Source organism: Aptenodytes patagonicus, chromosome 4 (genome assembly GCF_965638725.1).
Source record: "Aptenodytes patagonicus chromosome 4, bAptPat1.pri.cur, whole genome shotgun sequence".
Lineage (NCBI taxonomy): Eukaryota > Metazoa > Chordata > Aves > Sphenisciformes > Spheniscidae > Aptenodytes > Aptenodytes patagonicus.
In genome coordinates this window covers 31,414,460-31,435,634 of record NC_134952.1, presented here as the reverse complement: position 1 = coordinate 31,435,634, position 21,175 = coordinate 31,414,460, and positions in this window count along the sequence as shown.

The window sequence follows — 21,175 nt, the reverse complement described above, 5'->3', positions numbered from 1 at the left end:
AGACTGACTGGCCTGTAGTTCCCCGGGTCCTCCTTTTTCCCCTTTTTAAAAATGGGGGTTATGTTTCCCCTTTTCCAGTCAGTGGGAACTTCACTGGACTGCCACGACTTCTCAGATATGATGGATAGTGGCTTAGCAACTTCATCGGCCAGTTCCTTCAGGACCCGCGGATGGATCTCCTTGGGTCCCATGGACTTGTGCACCTTCGGGTGCCTTAGATGGTCTCAAACCTGATGTTCTCCCACAGTGGGTGGCTCTTCATTCTCCCAGTCCCCTCCTTTGCCTTCTGCGGCTTGGGCGGTGAGGCTCAAGCACTTGCCGGTGAAGACCGAGGCAAAAAAGTCATTGAGTACCTCTGCCTTCTCCATGTCCTGGATAACCAGGTCTCCCAATTCATTCCAGAGAGGACCCACATTGTCCCTCATCTTCCTTTTATCCCCGACATACCTATAGAATCTTTTCTTGTTGCATTCATACAGATGATACATAACTACTGAATCATTTCTCGTGGTGCTTCCCCAGCCCTACTTACTAGTGCAAAGCAGCAGCCCTGGCCCTCTTGCCCTCACTGCCCCCAGGGCCCTGCAAGGACCTGGTGTTCTTCCTGCCCAGGGACACAGGAGGGAGGTTTGCAACTGAGCAAAGGGACACCCTGCTGTAGAGCTGCAGGCACTACCAACCCTCCTTGGCTTTCACTGCTACCTACATCAAGTTGAGCAGGACTCTTAGTGGAAAGAGCTCACACAGTTGGATGAAAGGTGGAGAAACAGCCCAGACAACCCAAAAGCAGAAGCATTTGCCATAAATCATGTGGCTGGTTTCTGGAACTGAAAAAAAACCCAAACTTTTTTGGCTGAAATAAGCCTGCTGCAATGCAGGCTTCTGAGATGAGTGGAAATGAATGCAAAACACCTCTCCCCAAAGGGGTACAGATACTGCCTCAAGCTCAAAGTCAGGGTGGTGCCTGAGGGATGCTACTCGAGGTGAGCTAAATGTGCTTCCAGGTAGGATTCAAGAAGTATCTGAATTTTGTGCAGAAAATACACAGTTACATACATGAAGCAGATTTCTGAATAGGTTTTTCAAGACTTTCATACTTCCATAAGCCCAAGGAAGCCTATTTTGTAGACAGAGGGCTAGATTCTCATTTGGGCTGCAGGTGGCCAAGATGGGCCTTTGTTATTTTAATGCAGTTTGGTGAAGAGTCTTACTGGGAACAGGGCTAAACTGTACAACTCACATATATTATTTCGAAAAGTCTACCATTGTTGATACAAGGATCATGCTCCATAAGCACCATGTTGCCATAAGCCAGAAAAGTTTAAGGCTGGAAACACACAGAGATGGAGGTGTACCCAAGGGTATACTCTCACCCTTGCTACTTTTTCAAATCTGAGAAATGTTGATGCAGAGGCACATCAGAAGACTGACATTGTCAGGACAAACACTCAAAATTCATGAATGCTTCATCTGTTTTAATTAAACCAAAAGCCAATCTGTAAGGAGCATCTTCCGATACAGCTAGAAGTTTTGTGCTGAAAGAGTGCAGCAGTTCAGCCAGGGTGGACAAAAGCGCTTTCACAGTGTCCAGTGTGAAAATGTGACCGAGACTTTGGAGCCATAAGTGAGAGGTGGTATTAATACTGGTGCGTAGAATGCATTTTAATGTTGCTTCACATCAAAGGGCCTTGGTTAGATATTTGCTACTTGACCATGAAGATCCAGGAATGAGCAGAACATTCAAGATTATTAACTCCAGTGAACCCTGAAATGAGAAGATATTACCTGGTTTACAATCTCTTTCTGAGATGGTAGCGCGGCTTTCCCTTATAACTCTTTCCCTCTCCTTTTGAATTTCCTTTTTCCCATTCCCATGAGGTTTTCCTCATTTAAGCAATTCCATTGTGCCAGTAATTAAAACTGTTCTTGACAAAGGTATTTCCTTATCGATGTGGTATTATTGATTGTAAATCGGTCTGCATTCATATTTTTATACTTGCTATGAAAGGATGCTTTCGAGCAGAAGTGATAAAGTCATTAACATTACCACCTCAAGTTCCTGAAATATCCGTTTGTCTCCCAGTCCAAAAAACTCTTTGCCCTCTGGGGAAGGGGGAGACGGGAGGAACTTCTTTTTTCTCATTTGTATTTTTAATGGACTAGAAAACCCAATGGATTTATTATAATTACAATGCATTTAGGATTTCACAGAATTATAGTTAATGCTACAAAGGACAAAGTTGATTTAAATTAGAGCTGTATGACTGGGTTTTGTACGTATTTCAGACCAGGAGTGCATGCAGGTACAGAGCCCCCATCAGAACTGCTAATATTAAAACACTTAAATTCAAAGTTAATTTGACTGTGAGGAGGAATATCAGACTATAGCGTATCGCATGGATTCCCTGAGCCTGTCTGTGTTCTGAGTACGTGTGTTGCTGGCTATCATTGCAGACAGATCTGCCAATGAAGTCAGAGCAGGATGCCAAACTAACAGCTAACACTGTCATTAACTTGAGCATTTGCTGTGATTTCTTCATTGACAAACATGTTTGTTAGAACACATACCAGGCAGCGACATCCTAGGAGGGAAGCAAGAACAAGGAAATTAAGACAGTTTGCTTGACATGCAAATTATCATCTCAGCTCTAACCAGCTTCTCAAAAAGATACACTCTATAAAAATGACACACACAAGAGAATACACAGCGGTCTTATTTTATTTTCAGGCAACTGCGGTTCCATTTTTTCACAGTATTTAAGGTAAAACCCCTCCTTTCCTAAGTATATTATTATGGATTCTCTTTAAACACAGAAGCTTTTCTGTCCATGGCTGCAAGTTTCCATCTTATTCACCTTTCTTCTCTCAGGCTGTAATTGAATCTGTAAGGTGTACTTCTTATGGTACCGTAATCTGGTGTCATGGAAACTTTGGAGACAGCCGAAAGGAAAGCGATTCAGAGGCTGGCAGTCATTAAATAGCGTGAAGGATATTTTCTGAAAACAAAGGTTTCAAAATTTGGGACTTACATGAAGATACAGAAACAAGTCTCTTTTAAGCAATGCCCAGCACATACACAAGCTCATATACTGACATCTGCCCTCAGAGTTTTGCAGTGATGGAGACCTGGACCAAATGCTACCAGCACTGGTAAAAGTGCTCCCATGAACTGAAATTTCATATTATCTAACACCAGGACTATTCAGGGTTAACAAAACTTAGTCTGAAAAATATTTGTTTGGGACTAAACTCTTCATTACTCAAAAAAAAAAAAAAAGTGTGGAAGTCGAATTTCTAAAGTAAATCTATACCTTTTATGAAATGGAGCTGTAATAAAAATGCCATACACGCGTATAAAAGCTATTGTTTCACAAAGAAAGTGATTTGATTTGCATTAATACAATGGATGAGACTACGGCAGAAGAAAAGAGTCACAAATCAATGGCTATGCTTTTCAACAAATTGAATCTTCCATAGCAGCGCTTTTCATACATACATATTAGGTGTAGACACTTCCATATCAAGAAGCAAAACTGAACACAGAGAAGGAAAAATCCTGTACCTTTGCACTATAATCTTAGTATTACATTGTTGCAACTGAACTGCACAAATAAAGCAACAATTATGTCCCTTTAAGAGTAAGAATAAGAAACACCGATTGCAAGTATGAAATTCATATGAAAGAAATACATTTTGTGATGAAAAAAGTCACTGAAAGTTAGTGTGTCAAAGCTAGCTTTTCTGCAAGACTGATTTACACTGAATAAAATTTCAATTAAAGGCCTTTTCTAGCTAAAAAAAGCATTCTCAGTTCTCTGTGTTCTGGAGACAGCTGGACCCAACAGCACAACTCAGAAATACTTCTTAATGCAGGGTTTCAGCTGCTGAACCCAAGGCAACTTAGCAAAAAGCCTTTTACCAGTCTCACATCAAGGTAGCAGGGGGTGTGTGGAATTCAGAGTTACTCTGGAAATGGCCTCATTTCCACCCATTTCCACCACACTGGACCTCTGAAGTGGTTAGCCTAATAGCTGAGGACCATCAGGTCAAAGTGGGATTGTGGTGATTTTCCTGGTTTTTACTGTAGCCTTCAAGCAGCAACGGCACCAGTTGTCCCTGACTGCTGCCTGACCAGCCCGTGAGATATGGCATGAGTCACCTCAACCCACCGCCGCTCCGGTGACATGGAGAGGTCCTGGGAAAGAGGGACAGCAGCTGCGGCTCCAAGCTTGCCTAATCCTTCTGCATCTCCCAAGCTCTCTAACAGGCACCCCTTAGCCGAAGCAGAGAGGCCAAGATAAAACACTGTTGACATTTCTGTATTCATATTTTTAAAGAAGAAAAGAAAAGAAAAAAGAAAAGAAAAGAAAAGAAAAGAAAAGAAAAGAAAAGAAAAGAAAAGAAAAGAAAAGAAAAGAAAAGAAAAGAAAAGAAAAGAAAAGAAAAGAAAAGAAAAGAAAAGAAAAGAAAAGAAAAGAAAAGAAAAGAAAAGAAAAGAAAAGAAAAGAAAAGGAAAAGAAAAGAAAAAAGAAAAGAAGAGAAAAGAAAAGAAAAGAAAAGAAAAGAAAAGAAAAGAAAAGAAAAGAAAAGAAAAGAAAAGAAAAGAAAAGAAAAGAAAAGAAAAGAAAAGAAAAGAAAAGAAAAGAAAAGAAAAGAAAAGAAAAGAAAAGAAAAGAAAAGAAAAGAAAAGAAAAAAAAAACCAAGAAAAAACCTGTGGGATCCTCCATCATTTCCGTTCAAAAGGATTAGTCAAGGACAAAACGAAATTTTTGTTTTCTCACTTTGCCTTAAACAAAAGCTTTGCATTTAATAACTAGAAGGACATTGCAAATGGATAGAAAGTAAATCTGAACAGTTTGGTAGTGCTAAATGCAGGCTACTGGAAAGCCTATCTCTACCCTTGTGGTTTTGGTTTAAAAAAAGCCTCATTTTGTTTGCGAGTAAATTGAAAAGGCCAGTTATTCAAACTGGTATTGCACAGGCACTCTTATGAATACGTGGCTAGCCCAGCAGATGAGCAGAAGCTTACCTGATAATCATTTAGTAAGATCAGAGCCAGCCCTGTCCGAACAAGGGTAGCACTCCTGGCTGGGAGTGAGGAGCACTTTGGGGATCTGGAAAGCATCTCTAGATATAAGAGCTCACCCTTACAACATTCAAATCACTATCATTACCTGTGGCCACGACTTTTGGATCCCATCCTTCCCTTAGTGATCTTGAAGTGAGTTTTAACCATATCTCAGTGGAAGCAGCAGGCTTTGTGTGATGCTTCTGCCAGTAGATACCACTTCGAAACTCCAGCTCACATTTGGGTGCTTCCATTTGCAGTGTCCTCTTCTTGGTTATGATTTGACCCCAGTCCACTGCAAGGAAGAAGCTGGCACTCATGGGGTGTTTTTCACTTGTAACTCTTTGAAATAACTGTGGCGTGCTATTGGGGCCACCCTGATGTCAGCATCTCTTTTGCTTTTGGCATTTTAAACACCGAGGTGTAGTTTTCACAGCCACTGCTTATGACCAGGTGTGATTGGTATAAAGTAACCATCCATCATCTGGTGGTACCCACATGTCAAGCACTGAAGTGGCTAAATGGAATTAACTCTCCAATGCTTAACTGTGGACATAACATTTATGCCTGCAATTTGTTTACCTGCAAATTCTGTGCAGGAGGTAGATTCTGGGAGTTAAAGATCTGGCATTCAGGTTTTTCTTTTTCCTAGCTTTTTCTTCTCTCAACTTGCATTTTTGCCTTTTCTTGTTCAGGCTCAGGAGTGTTTTCATAAGGGCAAAACCGGCTTTGCAATCTTTACTCAAGTTAGTCATTTCTGTGCAGTGTCCCATTTATTTGAGTAAGTATTACTCACAGGTGCAAGGCTCTGCTGGTTTGGGCTCCTTTTCAACAGAAGAGAAGGTACCAGCCAGCCGTAATCTTTTTCCAGCACATGACAAGAACCAAGCACTGTCAGGAAGAATGCGTTTACTTTGGAATATGAAAAACAACAAAATGAAATGAATAGGCATGAGGCATCCATGAGACAACAGCAGACAAACGGGTTTTTTTTCCCCCTCTTTCAAAACATAAAGATGATGTCCAGGAGAAACAAAATCGTGACACCAAATGCTCTCTCAGGAAGCCGTACTTGTCTGATGCTGTGGTCAGCACGAAGAGTGATCTGCTATAGTAATGGCCTATGTTTTTCCCACTGAAGTTTTATTATAAGCAGTCGTATAAAAGAAGAAAAACATCTGCAGAGAAATTGTTAATAAAAGAAGGGGTTCTCTCTCTCACCTACACTATTAAAATTATTCTCTTTTTCTAAGAAAGACACAGTAGTGTGTCAAAAATTACATGGATTGAATGTAAATATTTTCCCCAAATTGACACAGCTGTGTGGCAGAGATATGCTCAGTATGGTTACCTTGCTTGTCAGTGGATTCACAGCTTCTTTTTAATTCCTTTTCTGCTGTAGCACCACGCACATCCTCTCTCATTTCCCTGGCAAGCAAACCAGGGCCTTAGGGCTCTTAGGGATGGTCCCAGCCCTATGGAACCTGGGCTGACTTTCTTGTCCCTGTGTGCTGGCTTAAAGTCACTCTGATAACATTACTGTGGAGAGGTTTTGCCAGAATAATGTCACCCTATCACTGCATTTGAAAGTAATTGTATCTGCCAAGGGAAGACTCTGCAACATGCAAGCTAATGCGTACTTTATTTAATATACTTTCTCTAATTACTCCGCATAGCCAAAACTTAGTTACAGATGCTGAAAAGTCTTGATTCGTTCCTGCAGTCTGTACACAAACAAAACTAACCATTTGCTGGTGAGGATGGAATTATTCAGTGCAAATAAATTTGCTGTGAGCAACTAATTCCAGCTTAAATAATAGCTTGCAAACTAATTCCCTGCTTTTCTTGAAGACATCCTGGCACATAAGAATTTTCCAGGCACAACTGTTGGGCTGGCAGGCAGCTGAGCCACAGACCCCTTCCACCACCCAGCAGCTCTACCAAGTCACCGGCACTGCTTCTCCTGGGGCCTGGTGGGATGAAGGAGGCAAGTTTATGTGAGAGCTGCAAATGGCAAACCGCTCTTATCATCATGAACCTTCAGTGCTTGCAAGCGCAAAGCATTCAGGGGCGATAACCTTGCCACACACCCAAGCCCAAACTGAAGGGGCTGCCCTCTGTACATCGTAGTGCAGCGATTTTCACCTCTGCCCATGGAAAATATTCACAAATTGGCTCATCTTCTATTTGATTAGCTGAGCTGCTTCTCCTATGCTTGTGTGGGGAGGCAGGGGGGAAGGGACAGCAGGCAGATGGCTGAGGAGGTGAAATTAATGAGAGCAAATTAGTCCCTGCAAAGCTCTGCACTGCCATGGGTAGACCGCGGCTATGTGCTGCAGGCCAGTGCCTACCCCAGCACTAACCTGCCTTCTAGGTAATTAGAAACACTCCATATTGCCTTCTCTATTAAGTTCTCAGTCCTCAGTATAATACTAAAAGAAGTAGCTTCCTACCATTTTAAGAAGAAAGATTTCTCACCAGTGAATAAGGAATGTCTGATACATTCAGGTTTGCTTTTTGACCACCTGTAACCTGTCCCAAAGGATAAATAGCTCCCTACTTTCCTTGGACTTCATGCTGTTCATGGCAATCCTATATTATATAGGATAATGGCTTCAGGTTGGCTGTGTTAGAGGCAGAAAGGTTGCTGGGGACAGTGGTGCAGGATGAATTTGTTTGTATTTTGTGTATGCTTGGAGCAATGGCTGAGAAATAAGTGATGAGTAACAAACTGCCTACTCAAGTCAGCTCTCTGGATGTACCCACCTAACTTTAAATAATGCAGTGTGGAAAAAAAAAAGTTATTCACCAAATACTGTTTCCAAGTGAGTCTCTCTGGTGTATCTGCTTTTTTACAGACACTAAATCATTCGGGGTTTGTTAGGCAGTATTATTTCTACTAAAATGATATTTTGCATTCCACAGCTTCCCATTTCCTGTAAAGGAAAACAGTCTTATGATATATAGCTAAGCCATGGGCAGACAGGAACAAACTAATGCATAGACTGGCTCCACCTGTATGAGCCAGAATTTTAAAAAAACAACAGCAAACAAATAAAAAGTCATTAAAGCAGACAGCCTCCCTTCTTAAACTTTGAAATTATTTTCACTTCCAAGTGTCAGGAAGCACAAGACTGTACTCTGTGTAGGCTTTCGAGTTCACTCCTCGCTAGAGGTAGCCTGTTATTCCTTCCACGGGCTTCCTGACTCTGAAATAATTTCTCCTGGAAAAGTGGTGTCTGGCACAAGGGTGCAGGGCCAAGGGAAGCTGCAAATCACAGGGTACCAGACGGCTGCTCTACGGAAGCAACGTGCAGGGATATAGGACTGACCTGGTCTGGCCAGCTTTGAATAAACACTGCGAGTGCCCTTGCTTCACCTCAGCTTTCACAGTGAGGTGGCTTTGCCTCTTCCACTGCTGCCACGTGTTTGTTACCTCCTCTGTGCATCACCGGCTTTGTGTGGGCATGCGCAGATAAGAAAGGCAAAGACTTTTTACCAGGGTCTGTAGTGACAGAACAACAGGCAACAGTTTTAAACTAAAAGAGGGTAAGTTTAGATTGGATATAAGGAAGAAAATTTTTACAATTAGGGTGCTGAGATACTGGAACAGGTTCCCTAGAGAAGCTGTGGATGCCCCACCATTGGAAGTGTTCAAGGTCTGGTTGGACGGGGCTTTGAGCAACCTGATCTAGTGAAAGATGTCCCTGCCCATGGCAGGGGGGTGGACTAGATGATCTTTGAAGGTCCCTTCCAACCCAATCCATTCTATGTTTCTATGATTCTACATAGGATGAAGGACAAAGGCTACTCTGACAGTGAAACCAGTGGAGATGGCTCTCACCATCCTGGCTGTGCTGGGAGGCTCCTACCTCCCAGCTGGGTAGGTACTCAGTGCAAAAAAAAAGTTAATGATACTGCCTAAAATAAAAATTAAAGAAAATACTGCCACTGCAAGGCAATCTCTAATTCCCTGGAAAAGCTATGGACAAAGCCATATCAACCCATGAAGGAACTATGCTGGTAAAGTAGCAAAGCCCTTGAAGCCCCCTTCTCGCTGGGAGCCAGACTGCGACTCCCAACGCACTTGGCAGAAGCCAGAGGACGTGCTTCAGGTGGTGGTGGCATCTCTGAGCCTTTCTCTGCCATGCTGGGAGCAGCGTCACGGTTGGTGAGTCACACTTGTCACTGGCTCCTGCAGACATCCAATTACTGCTGGCACATGAGCTGCGTCTGAAAAATCACTTCTGACTTCTGCTGGTGCTTGGCTTTATTAGTCTTGAATTGAAGGTCCTTCAAAGGCTGGGACTGGAGTACCTCAGACATCTCCTCCCTGTCTATGATAACTGAGTTCATCAGCACTGTGGTAGGTGCCACTGGTAACCAGGAGGGTGGTATTTTCAGTGCTGGAGCGTAGGCAAGAAGAAGTCCTATTAGAGAACCTGAGAGGCTAGAAGGAAAAAAACCCCGAGAACAGGCATACCCCAGAGCACGGGAGTCTGTTTTTGTCTCGTGCCTTCGACTTTGCTGCATCTTCTGCTTTTGCTGATTACGGAATCAGCCTCTTGATTTTTCTGACATTTAGATGTTGTTTTCTTTGTTTGCAGCTTCTTACACATGGTATCAGTTCTGAATTTGTCAAGCCAAGCATCTCAGAAGTCTTTTTTAATGTCAATTGCAATTCCTACTTTGCTGGCAATTCTCTTCTGGGTGTCCTTACTGCTTTTGCCCATGCCCCAGGATGACAAGAATCTGCAGTGTCCCCATTTCCCTTCTCTCAGATATTCATTTATGAGGGTCTCTCTAGTTGGAAACAACATTTTTCCTGCTTCATAACAACGAGAAAAAAAGTACCATTATGTTTTCAGAAAGCAGTAAATGCAACAAAAAACCTGCCGTATGAATTGAACATACAGGCTGGTAGACCCCGTGAGGTCTCCAAGCCCTTCGGTGTGATGGCAGTCGCCTCTATAACTGCTGTGTTGGGACTGCAGATTGCATGAGGTGTGAGGAGAACAACTGAATTCCCTAGAAACATGTGAAACCTAGAAAGTGACTGGTCCTACAACTTTGTTTATCCAGTGTCCTCCAAAGACAACGGGGGCTCTGCAAAATCATCTGGCTTTGGATCAGGCCCCTGCTGCCTTCCCGCTGGTTTGTAAGAAACAAAAAGGGCCAAGTGGCTACACAAAACCCATCATTCATGGCAGGAGTCTGCATACACGATGCAGAGCCACACATGGATATGTGTGTGTGTGTGTGTGTGTGAAAGAACTGTTCTGCTATGGGAAGTTAGCTTAAACTGGCTTTTTTTAACAGAATTAAAACCAGAAGGTTTTTCCAACTTCAAATATTTATACGAACAGGAGTACTGTACTATATCAATCAAACACTCATGGACTGAAGACGCATTGAAATCTATGTACCTGATCTCTCAGAGAGCTCTGTGAGCTGCTTGGAGCTAGTTTAAGTTAAAAAAAAACCTAGCTCAAATGACAATACCAGAGCTTGTTAGTTCTCTGTTTACACTGTGTGAACTTAAGTTACCAGCACGACAGGAGAGGATGTATATTTTAGATAACACAATCTGGTTTCTATCTTTTGTATTTTTAGATTTTAATCCTATCAGTCTCTTAGCCAAGCAACTTAGTATCAGGTTTAACTATTGTTGTATAGAGGGAAAAATCCCAGCTTATCTTAAAAAAACAACAGGTTTGAGTATTAAAAAAGTTAAACCTAATAATTCCACTTGGAAACTGAGTCACATTTCTCAAGCTCCTCTTTCAGTTTGTGAATCTTGCAGTGATAAAATAAAAGGAAATGGATTTGCAGAATTTTTGGTTCTGTTGCATGCCTTTTTGTTCCTTGTGAACAGAAATAAACTCTGAGAACTGCCTTCTACAGGCATTATTTCTCAGTGATTTTCATAACATTTCAAGTAAAACATCCACTTTTCCTCTGCCTGCCCTGTAAACACCAATCTGAGAGTCAAGCCAGATCCTCTGCTCTTTCCGCGTGGTCGCAGAGCTTGGACGCCCCAGCGCTGTGCCCGGCCCCATGCCCAGAGCAGCTCCAGGGGCTGTGGGACCTTCTGGGAGCATCTGTGCTGCACGAACGGGCCACCTTCATTTTCTACCTCACTTACTGCTGCCTCCCCGTCCCCTCCTGCTCTCTGAAATGACATTTCAAGCTACTTCTGGTCTAGTGAGAAAACTTCAGAGCCTTGGAAGATGCATTAGCTGCAGACGAGGTAGCTGGGCTGGAATTGCAAACTCCAGTTTGGGCGGGGATTTTTTGCAAGGATCTGACTGCTTTTGGCAAGCAGAGGAGCTTGACCAGACAGAGGTCATGGAGCTAAAAACCTGTGGAAACCACTGGTACCATATGGCAGTAATTATGCCCTGAAACCCCTTGGTACCAAACATGAGGATAACAAGGAATCGGTGAAGCGCTGTCTTCAACTGGGACAATCTTATATATTCCTGGGGAACGGTGTATCCCTACATGAACTTAAGGCCACCTCTGCACCCTTGAAAGCCATCCTGCTGTTCCAGGAGAATGGGCAGGTCCCCGAGAAGACCTTACCTGGTTGTGCCCGAGGTTCAGGAGCTGGCTGTGGCCAGGCAGTTTCCCTCCCTGCTACTTCCATATCTGTTGTGATAACTGCTACCTGTGCTGGGCAAGCAAGGATAACTGGTTTAAAGAAGGTTAGCGTCACACTTTCTGTGCAGGTCAGGATATTATGCAAGTTGATTTCCAGCAAAGCAAGCAAAACCAGGACACAACAGGAGCCAAATGCCTGGTTAAAATAAATGGGAATTTTGCCTGAGTAAGGTTTGTAGCTCAGGCCTTTAATACAAACCAAGTCAAGAAAAATTTGACTCAGCACTAGGCTAGCTATTTTAAAAGCTTTGAACAACACCTCTGATGTGACTGACCTTGAAGAAATTTGTTATTTATGGTGCCATCAGCCAAAAAGGTTTGAATTCCTACCAAGGCTTTGCAGGGTGGTTTCCTAGGAAATTTATAGCAGTGGTAGCAAAAGCAGCAAAAGCAATTCAGATAAGCAGATAACTAGATCCAGACCTGCATCTTTCAGTGGATGTAAAATGTAGAGCCAGAGAAAGAACAGAAAATTTCTGTTTTACATAAAGGATAGTACTTAGTAACAGATAATATACCATTAATGCATGCTTAATTTCCGAGGGACAATAGATAGCTCATAACTATAATGTATAGCAGATTTTACTGATGGGCTTCAACTTGCCAGGAGGACAGACTAGATATCTGGGTGCTGTGTCATCTCTCCCTCTGCCAGCATGTTCCTCGAGTAGGCTTTCTCCACTTTCCACAGCAATGCACACTGCTGCCCTCCCTCCCTCTGCAGCCACCCATGCTCCTCCCCAGCTGCACCACCCAACCCAATACAGGGTTCAGGCTTCTCTGCTCCTGCTTCTTGCCCCTCCCTCACCCTCACTACAGCTCTGTCAATAAAAACCCTGTCAGCCACTTAATAACCCTTTCAAAACAGTGCATTAAACATACATCTGTGTAAAGAAGAGCAAAGAAATATTTGGGGTTGGTTTCACCTCCAAAGCAATTTTGGAAAAAGTATCTGCAAACACTGGCAGGGTCCCCCTCATGGGTTTCTTTACCCATACTCATTACCACCAATGTATTTATTCCTGTTACACCTGCACAAGCGTGTCAAACTTTGGCAGTGCCTTAGAAACCACAGGAAGATTTCTGAAGGTTTGCTTGGCCCCTGTCTTCCTCCTCTTCCTCCCACAGCTGCCCCTGTGCCCCGCGAGCCCTGGCACCGCGGCACCACCGCTGGCGCTGCCTGATGGACCGATAGGCAGTGCAGGAAGCCCTAAGGGAGGCTGAATTCATACTGATTCTGGGACTTCTGGGCACTTCAGATAACCTCACCACAAGTCTGAGCTGACTTTTGCTTCAGTGGTGGCAATGCTCTGACATTCCCATCACCCAGCTGGTTTCAGCCCTGTTAATCTGCAGGGTGATTTACGATCTTTGCTCTATTCAGGGTGAGGAGCACAACTGATAAAAGGACAGGGGGAAGGGTCTTTTAAAGAGACAGATGATTACAGCCTTGTGACAAAAGTCTGAAGACTTTTGAAGACTTCTCTTGAGAACAAATGAGGTATCAGATGCCATCCTAGGAACACACTGATCTACTAATTTCAAGATATGCCATCAAAGAAAATAACTACCTGATGCTTTTCCTCATACAGCACTGTAAATGCTTGATATTCATGTTTCCATAGTTTCATATTTTCCTGAAACCACTACACTTACACCTCCTTAGCAATAATAAATACAGTACTTGTCGCATCCACAGCTACAGGGCCTCGGAGCATTTTCAAAGACTGACGTTGAGCTTCAAAATCTTCTAGGCACAGGGTCTGCCTGTGGCATCCTTTAGTTTAACATGTCAAATGTAAGGTAACAGGCAGAGGCACTGACTGGAAGCTGGAAACGCAAATATCTGGGTGCCCCATTCCCCTTTTGGTGTTTAAATACCTCTTGGTTTCACCAGTTTAGGCACTGCTACATCACCTCTCTCTGCAAAACCTGAATGTGGCAGCGTGCCTGCAACAGAGCGATGTGCAGGGCTTGGAGAGAGCCATCTCCTCGGGAGGCTCAGCTCATGCCCTATAACAGGGGAGCAAAGGGGCTTCTGCTCAGTACCCTTAATTTTTTTAATGCCAGCTTTGGTGCGCATCGCTCCAAATGGGTGCTACAACCTCTCCCCGAACTGCATCAGGGCCAAGGGCCAGCACATCCCTGATGCCATGCTCAGGGAGGTGCCCAAAGCCAGCCTGGAAGTATTCGAGTGCAGGTGTGCCCAAGGCACAGGATGGAGAAAGCCAAAAGAAATGCCTGAGACACAGGCAGGTTGAAATCCAGAAACAGAGGGGGTTAAAAGAGGAGGAAAGCAAGATGGATGAATCATTAAATGAACAGCAGCACACTGTCTCTCTTTTCATACCCCTCTTACAAAAGGATGTGATTTTCTGATGAGCAATCATGGGACAGATCAGAGGCTAGCCAACAAGTGACTTACATGATCAGCTTACACTAAAGGATGTGATGCCAAAACACCTTGTAACAAGGAACATAGAGAACAGTTTTAATAACATATTCCAAACTTCCTGAGGCTGTTTATACGTTACTTCAGACTGATGAAAAGCTTTTTCTTACATGTGGACTGGTGTGAAATACCTTTTAGCTAGTGCTAAAAGATCTGGGGGTAGAACACAGCACATACTTTCTCAGCTAAGGACAGAAGAATTGCTTATATACCTCAAGAAAAAAAACAGTCATATAATTACAAGATTTGGGGGTTATTCCAAAGCCTTTCCTCCTATAAATTAACATCTCAAACAGGAGATTAGCTGTTATTTTTAGAGTAATTTTATGGTGTAGATGTTATTCTGCAGCTTTTTCTTTTGCTAGACATTAGAAGGGCTCTGGGGATTGATGAAGAGCTGTGAAACATCACATAAAAATCATTAGTCTGACCAGAAACAGGGCCAGATTCACTTGTGCACCCCAGATGTATGCTCATGCAAACCCCACTGACAATGGCACAAAGCTCAAGAGTAACAACCATGAATCAGACCCAAAGTCATTACAGATTGAGACTAGTTACTAATGAATGGCTTGTTTGGTGAGCTATATGAAAAAAAAAGATGGTGTTTTCAGTACAGATCCTAGAAGACAGATGTCCATATTTCAGAAATTACTTCCAAACTGGCACTACTTGGCACTCTCAAAAGAGAGAAAAAAAAAATTTAAAAGAGCACTCTTAATCTAAAAACATGTTTGTGTCTGAACTATATTTACCCACTATGGCCTGTGAGCTTTTGAAGGAAAGACTCAGTTCTGCAGTTGTATTGTTGATTGTGTGAGTCTCTAGACCTCAGAGATACTTTAATGCACCTCACCTGAATTGATAAAAGCCAAAAAAGCATGCAGCTTTTTCTAGTTCGTCGTCTTCTACTGGGTGTTGCACCCCTTTACCCAAGCATCTCCTCCACCTGTTTCCAGCTCTTCTAATTTACTAAAATCCCCAAAATTGTCAGGTGAGGACCATAGTACAAAGGATTTAAAATCTCCCCTTGCAGGCTCAGGTTTCCTAATTGCTTTTCATGGTCCTTTGCATAGCTCAGAGACTGGAGAAATCTCCTCACCCAAGGGGGAACTTCACAGAGCTGCAGGCTTGGCACGTATTCGGAGTGAAGGAAAGCCCAATTCTGCCCTGCTTTCCTCTGTACAAGGGGATTTGTGCCTGTATCCATTCCTCAGGAGACTGTTTTAGCCTTGCAAAATGTTGTGCAGCACCAAAAGACTTCTGTAGTCTCTCCCCTTGACGTGGTCTCACTTTGCATGTTACATTTGAACATGAATTGCTCCAGAGGGAGCATTACAGTGCAGTGATTAGGGCACCCAGGTGGGAGCTGGGACACGCGGGACCATCAGCTCTAATAAATATTTAATCTTTGCATGCAAAGTATAACAGCTTCAGCGAGAGAGACTCTGCACCTGCCAGCCCCGCTCAGCCCAGAGCCTGCTCAACCAGGACTGCAGGAAATCGAGGCTTCAAGCGGATGGCGGAGTTGAACTTGGATCTCCCAAACCATAAGCATGTGCTTTAATCAATCTGCACATTCAGCCCAATTAGTGAATAGTGCCAGATCTGCCAAAGCCACATTTTTCTCATGCTAAACGCTTGATCAAAACAAAAGAAAACATCTCACCCAGGCTCTCCAGTTAGCCTTGCTGCTGATCACGGCCCCGCAGGCAGTGCCAGTGTTTCACAACAGTCGCTTTCTTCGGCTATCAGCGTGCATCCTTTAGACACCAACAGGAAATAAAACATGAAACTGGAGACAGGAAATTGTTTAATGACAGAAATTGGCAAAGACAGCTGTAATCCTCAAGCTATTTTTGACTCATTTTAGGAAATAAGCAGGTATCATTTTGACAGGATCCCTTTAGCAAACAAAGGTAGAGATTCCCATGGTAAGATGTGGTCTTCCTAGAGGACCCAGTCCTGGTTCTGTTGGTAAATAGAGAGTGCCAGCTTCATCACAGCTGGGATGGGATTTTTTGTGAAATCAGTCTAGAAAATTACATTTTAAATTCAGCTCTCAGTGCCATTTAATGTTATTGTTAAATGACGGCTATGGTGTGATACAAATTGAAGGAAGTCTATTAGTATCTGCCCTTGATTTCACAGCTGCTGTATAAACACCAGCTTTGCCTCTAATATTGCCATTTCCTTACCTACAGCTGCTCCTTTGCTGCAAACTTTGGGCCAGGTTTAACTTTGGTTCATTTAGTCTCCAGCACCTTCGCTACCTGTGGACTTGTCTCTGCTCTTCTCCTGCCTCTTCTCATTAGCTTAAAACATACAGTTTTACTTCTCAGTTCTCTATTCCTCATTAATTTTTTTCTTTTTCAAGAAGCAAAAAGTGAAAATAATTATGCATCTAAAACCCCAGGAAGTACCAAATTTAAACCAGGGAGATGATTTGTGTCCTGGGAAGAGTTCGAGGTTCACACTCTTCTATTGCTCCTCATTGTGACCAAGAGCCTTGCAGCCTCCTTGACAGCTTCCATGCACTCAGACAGGGTAGCTGTAGGAAAAAAAGGACAAACACCACCCCTCTCTAGCTGTGCCTTCACACACACAGACAAATCCTGCTAGGAAATGACAAGGAGTAGCTAAAGGAAATGAACTTCAGAGATACAAAACGCTCACCGTTGCCTGCCTAGGAATGGATGAGATGAAAGAGGAAGTGTCAAATCCAAACCAGACCCTGCACGTACACCTGCGACTGTGTACGCACAGCCATCTGAACCTGCAGAAGACGAAAAGCAGACGAACAACTCAACTTGATAAGGGAATATGGGTATTTATGTTATTACATGCTAACGACTGCACGTAAGCCAGAGTATAAACCTGGCCTTTGTGAAAATGGAGGAGATAAATAGAAGTTAATCATCGTTTTCTTGCAGTTCTGCTTTATGGATGTGAATACTTGAGACTGAAGGCGGTGCCTGGATCTCCTATTGAGTATAGCCCTTGAACTTTCCTTTGGTTTTATTCAAATTACTGCTAATTATTACAGCTCATCCAGGCAAACTCTACTACTGTTTAGGAACAGCTTCTGGGATTCTCATTTTTAAAAAGTTACTAGCAAATTGAAAAAGACAAGAGGAAAGATTATTTTTTTCCTGCCAAAGCATGTAACTATGCACATAATACTACTTAATCAGCTGAGTGCTGGTGGTTTTCCCAGAGAATGAAATTCTGGAGAAGGAGACCCAAAATCTTCTGTGAACTCCTGTGGACTTCTGTGCTGGCAGGAGAGTTGGACTGGCTACGTGCTGCATCAGATTGCTCTGCCATATCTTTGCGGTGGATGGTGAAGTCCCAGCTGCTGGGGTCACAACTTCTTCACTTTCATTTGTACACAGTGCGTTGCTAGCTCTCATCATTGCAGATAAACATCATCATGTAAAGCAGGCACAACTTGAAAGTCCACCAAGTGGAACTGAAAGAACCCAGCATGTTTTGCCTTGGTTTTAAATCATGCCTTGGAGGATCAGTCTGTGATTTTTTGTTATTGGGTACAGCAATACTTCCGTTTTTTTCCTGAGCACCATCATAATTTTGCCCCCCAGACAGCTATCAGGGCTAATAAGATCAGCCAGTGAGGAGCACATTGCACACTATGTAATCAAGACAGACTTTGAGTCAAAATCCTTCTACGTCAGTAGGAAACTTTCCAGACTTGTACCAGAAGATGCATAGGGATGAAACAGCACCTGAGGACATTTTGGGTAACTCTTTGGTAATATATTGGAAGCAGAGATGGGAATGGACCTTCATTTACAAGTCATGAATTCAGAATCTGGAGATGGTATTGGGGGCTGGTGTGTATTGTCCATTTATTGTTTAGATAATACTGTTTCTCTGCTTTTTCTTTCTCTTCCCCAATGGGCAGCCCTTGCATCAAAATACTTACTTTTTAAAGAGACAATCTAGCTGTGTTCCTGGACTGTCACTCACAGGTATGTCCCCTCAAAGTTTTAAACCCAAAACTGAGCTGTGATGCAAAGTATTGCAGTGAGCATGGAGCAAAGTTCTGCAGTGAGCACCGAGCAAAGCATCTGTGCCCTCCAGAGCAATATTCAGGCGAACGAGTCACAGCGCCTGCGGGGGGGAAGAAGGAGTCAAACTGATTTTCCAAAGTACTGACCACTGACATATCATGGGGCAACGTGGCCTTAAGGGAGGGGAAGGACAAGAAAGGAGAATGGTATTGCTAGTTTGTGACTTCCATAATGATATGTTTGCAGAAATAAGAGGGTGGGAAGCAGGAAAGGCAAGTATTTATCAGTTGCCACTTTCTCGTTGTTGCATGCTAAGGGACCTTTCTGCCAATTTCTTTGCAAAAAGAGCTGAGCTTGCTGAAGCCTAAGCTGGGGGGTTATATTGGGACAGGACACATTGGCAGCAGGGCACAGACAAGCCCAGCCACTGCACAGATAGTCCCTGCTCCTCCTGCTCCCCTAAGACCCTCTTATTATCTAGCATCCTTTGCTTTCATTACTCCATCCAAACCAATAATTTTATTTTCATGCAAAGTTTTCTTTCCAGAGAGAAACTATGGCCCTTTTGAGCAGACGTATAGCTGTACATCTATGTATTTAGCAGAATTTATTCTACAGAATTACTGACAACTAAGGTCTCATGCAAAAGCTGATATGCTGAAACTGCATGTCTAGATTTTAGACAAAAATTCAACAAACCCTTTTGATGTACTCATGTTAACATAATGAAAAGTTTGAACGATGTATAACTTCTGCAATAAACTCATAGTCTCCTTTGCTTTCAAGTATTAGTATTTGTGTCCAGCCTTTGAGCACTTCCAATTGCAGAACTACTAAAGCCAGAAGAATTCAGATGGTTAGCAAAAATGGTATGTCTTCAAGATGTGCCTGCTCTACTAAAAAGAGTTGATCTCAGCCCAGGCTGTGGGTCACGTAAGACAGATAATAATTTATCTTCCATTGCTGTTGTTAAAATATTTTATACAAATGGGGGTTTTTTTGCTAAATTAAACCTCTTCTCATCTTGTTTTTTCCAGATTCATTAAAAAAATTTAAAACTGCCGAACATTCCAAAACTTCCAAATATTTTAATGAAATAAAAAAATAAGCAAAATGTTTATTTTCATTTCATGAAAGATGCAGAGGGTATATTTCAATGCACCAGATGACCAATATTTGGAGTGCTTGACCATTCAAAGAGAGAAGGTACGGTTATGTATATATAAATATAAACAAACCAATCTCATGACATTACATCAGGTTCAACAATATAAGGATATTGTAAATTCATAATTTGTCAATATTTTAGCTGCTGCATGGCTACATGACGTAAAACTCTAGCTAAAAAGAAGAATGGGTGGTTTGGGGAGTTGATAGGAGGATCAATTGTCAGCTGTTCAAATCCAGCCTTGGTTGCCAACAGCAATAATGATAGTAATGGAACTACCTCTGCTGTTACCTTCTGGCAGCTGTTTGACTTAAATAAAATGAGTCAGTGGACTACTCCAATATTTTTAGGTTACCCATCCCTCCAGTTTCTAGACAGTGCCATAAAAGGTCTCAGACCACTCCCTAGAAGAGAGGGCTCAATGCACAAAACTCAGTGAGGGTGTCTTTGAGTGATGGTAAGCATACCTAGAAGTAAGAAACTTCAAGCCAGAACCACAAAATCCTCTGAGCCCTAAAAGAGCCTCCTTCAGTGCAGGGCTGGGACAAAGTGGCTGCTTTTATGGTTTTCTGAAGTTCTCCTCGTGATTTCCTCAAGGCCAAATCCTTAATTTTCCCTCTAGGTGGTCCAAGAGTGTCACACTTTTGGACTTACTGGTCTTGGCCAGATCCTTGCTCAGTGCTCCTGTGTGAATGAAAACAGAGGTGCTTTGTCCTGGACAATGGTAACAGGGTTTGATCTTTGCTAGGACTGTGGGGTGTGTTATATGATGACATTTACCTTGTCCTAGTGCATACTAGGAATGGTCCCATTCCCTCTCCCACCACATAAAACCATACGGGTGGTCCTTCTACCTCACTCACCAGTAGCCGATCCAGTGCTACCTGCTGTTGTTGGAGGGGTCTCCTGGGCCAGAGCTACTGTTCCCCTACAGCACAAGTCAGACAGGTCTCAGCAGCAGGGCCAGCAGTACACGTGTGGTTGGGGGACCTCAGAAGGAGCCTGGGGACAGCATGGTGGACAAGACGCTGGGGCAAAACACATAGTGTTGGAGGGAAGAGAAGACAGGGAGAGAGGTTTGCCATGAGCTACATCACCACTGTTCTCTAGATATGTAAGAAAACTCTTCCTTTCTGCTGACTTAGCACTCTCACAAGCCCCCTGCTCACTCTTCGGTGCAGGAGAAGAAGACAACCTGAGCAGTGTTGTGACAAAATTCAGTGCTGGTGCAGCAGAGCTCCCCTATCTGAGATGGTCTCAAGATTAATTTGCTGCAGGTTCACAGACAGAGGTGATGTCTTTTACGAGCTGTGGTGGGTTGACCTTGGCTGGATGCCAGGTGCCCACCAAGCTGCTCTATCACTCCCCTCCTCAGCAGGATGGGGGGGAGAAAATAAGATGGAAAAAAACTCATGTGTCAAGATAAAAACAGTTTAATAAAACAAAAGCAAAGGCCGCACGTGGAAGCAAAGGCCGCATGTGGAAGCAAAGGAAAACAAAAGGTTTATTCTCTACTTCCCATCAGCAGGCGATGTCCAGCCATTTCCTGGGAAGTAGGGCTTCAGCACACACAGCAGTTGCTCCGAAAGACAAACACCATAATAGCGAATGCCCCCCCTCCTTGTCCTTTCTCTTAGCTTTTATTGCTGAGCAGACATCATATGGTATGGAATATCCCTTTGGTCAGTTTGGGTCAGCTGTCCTGGCTATGTCCCCTCCCAGGATCTTGCCCACCCCAGCCTACTGGTGAGGTGGGAATGTTGGAGAGACAGCCTCAATGCTGTGCGAG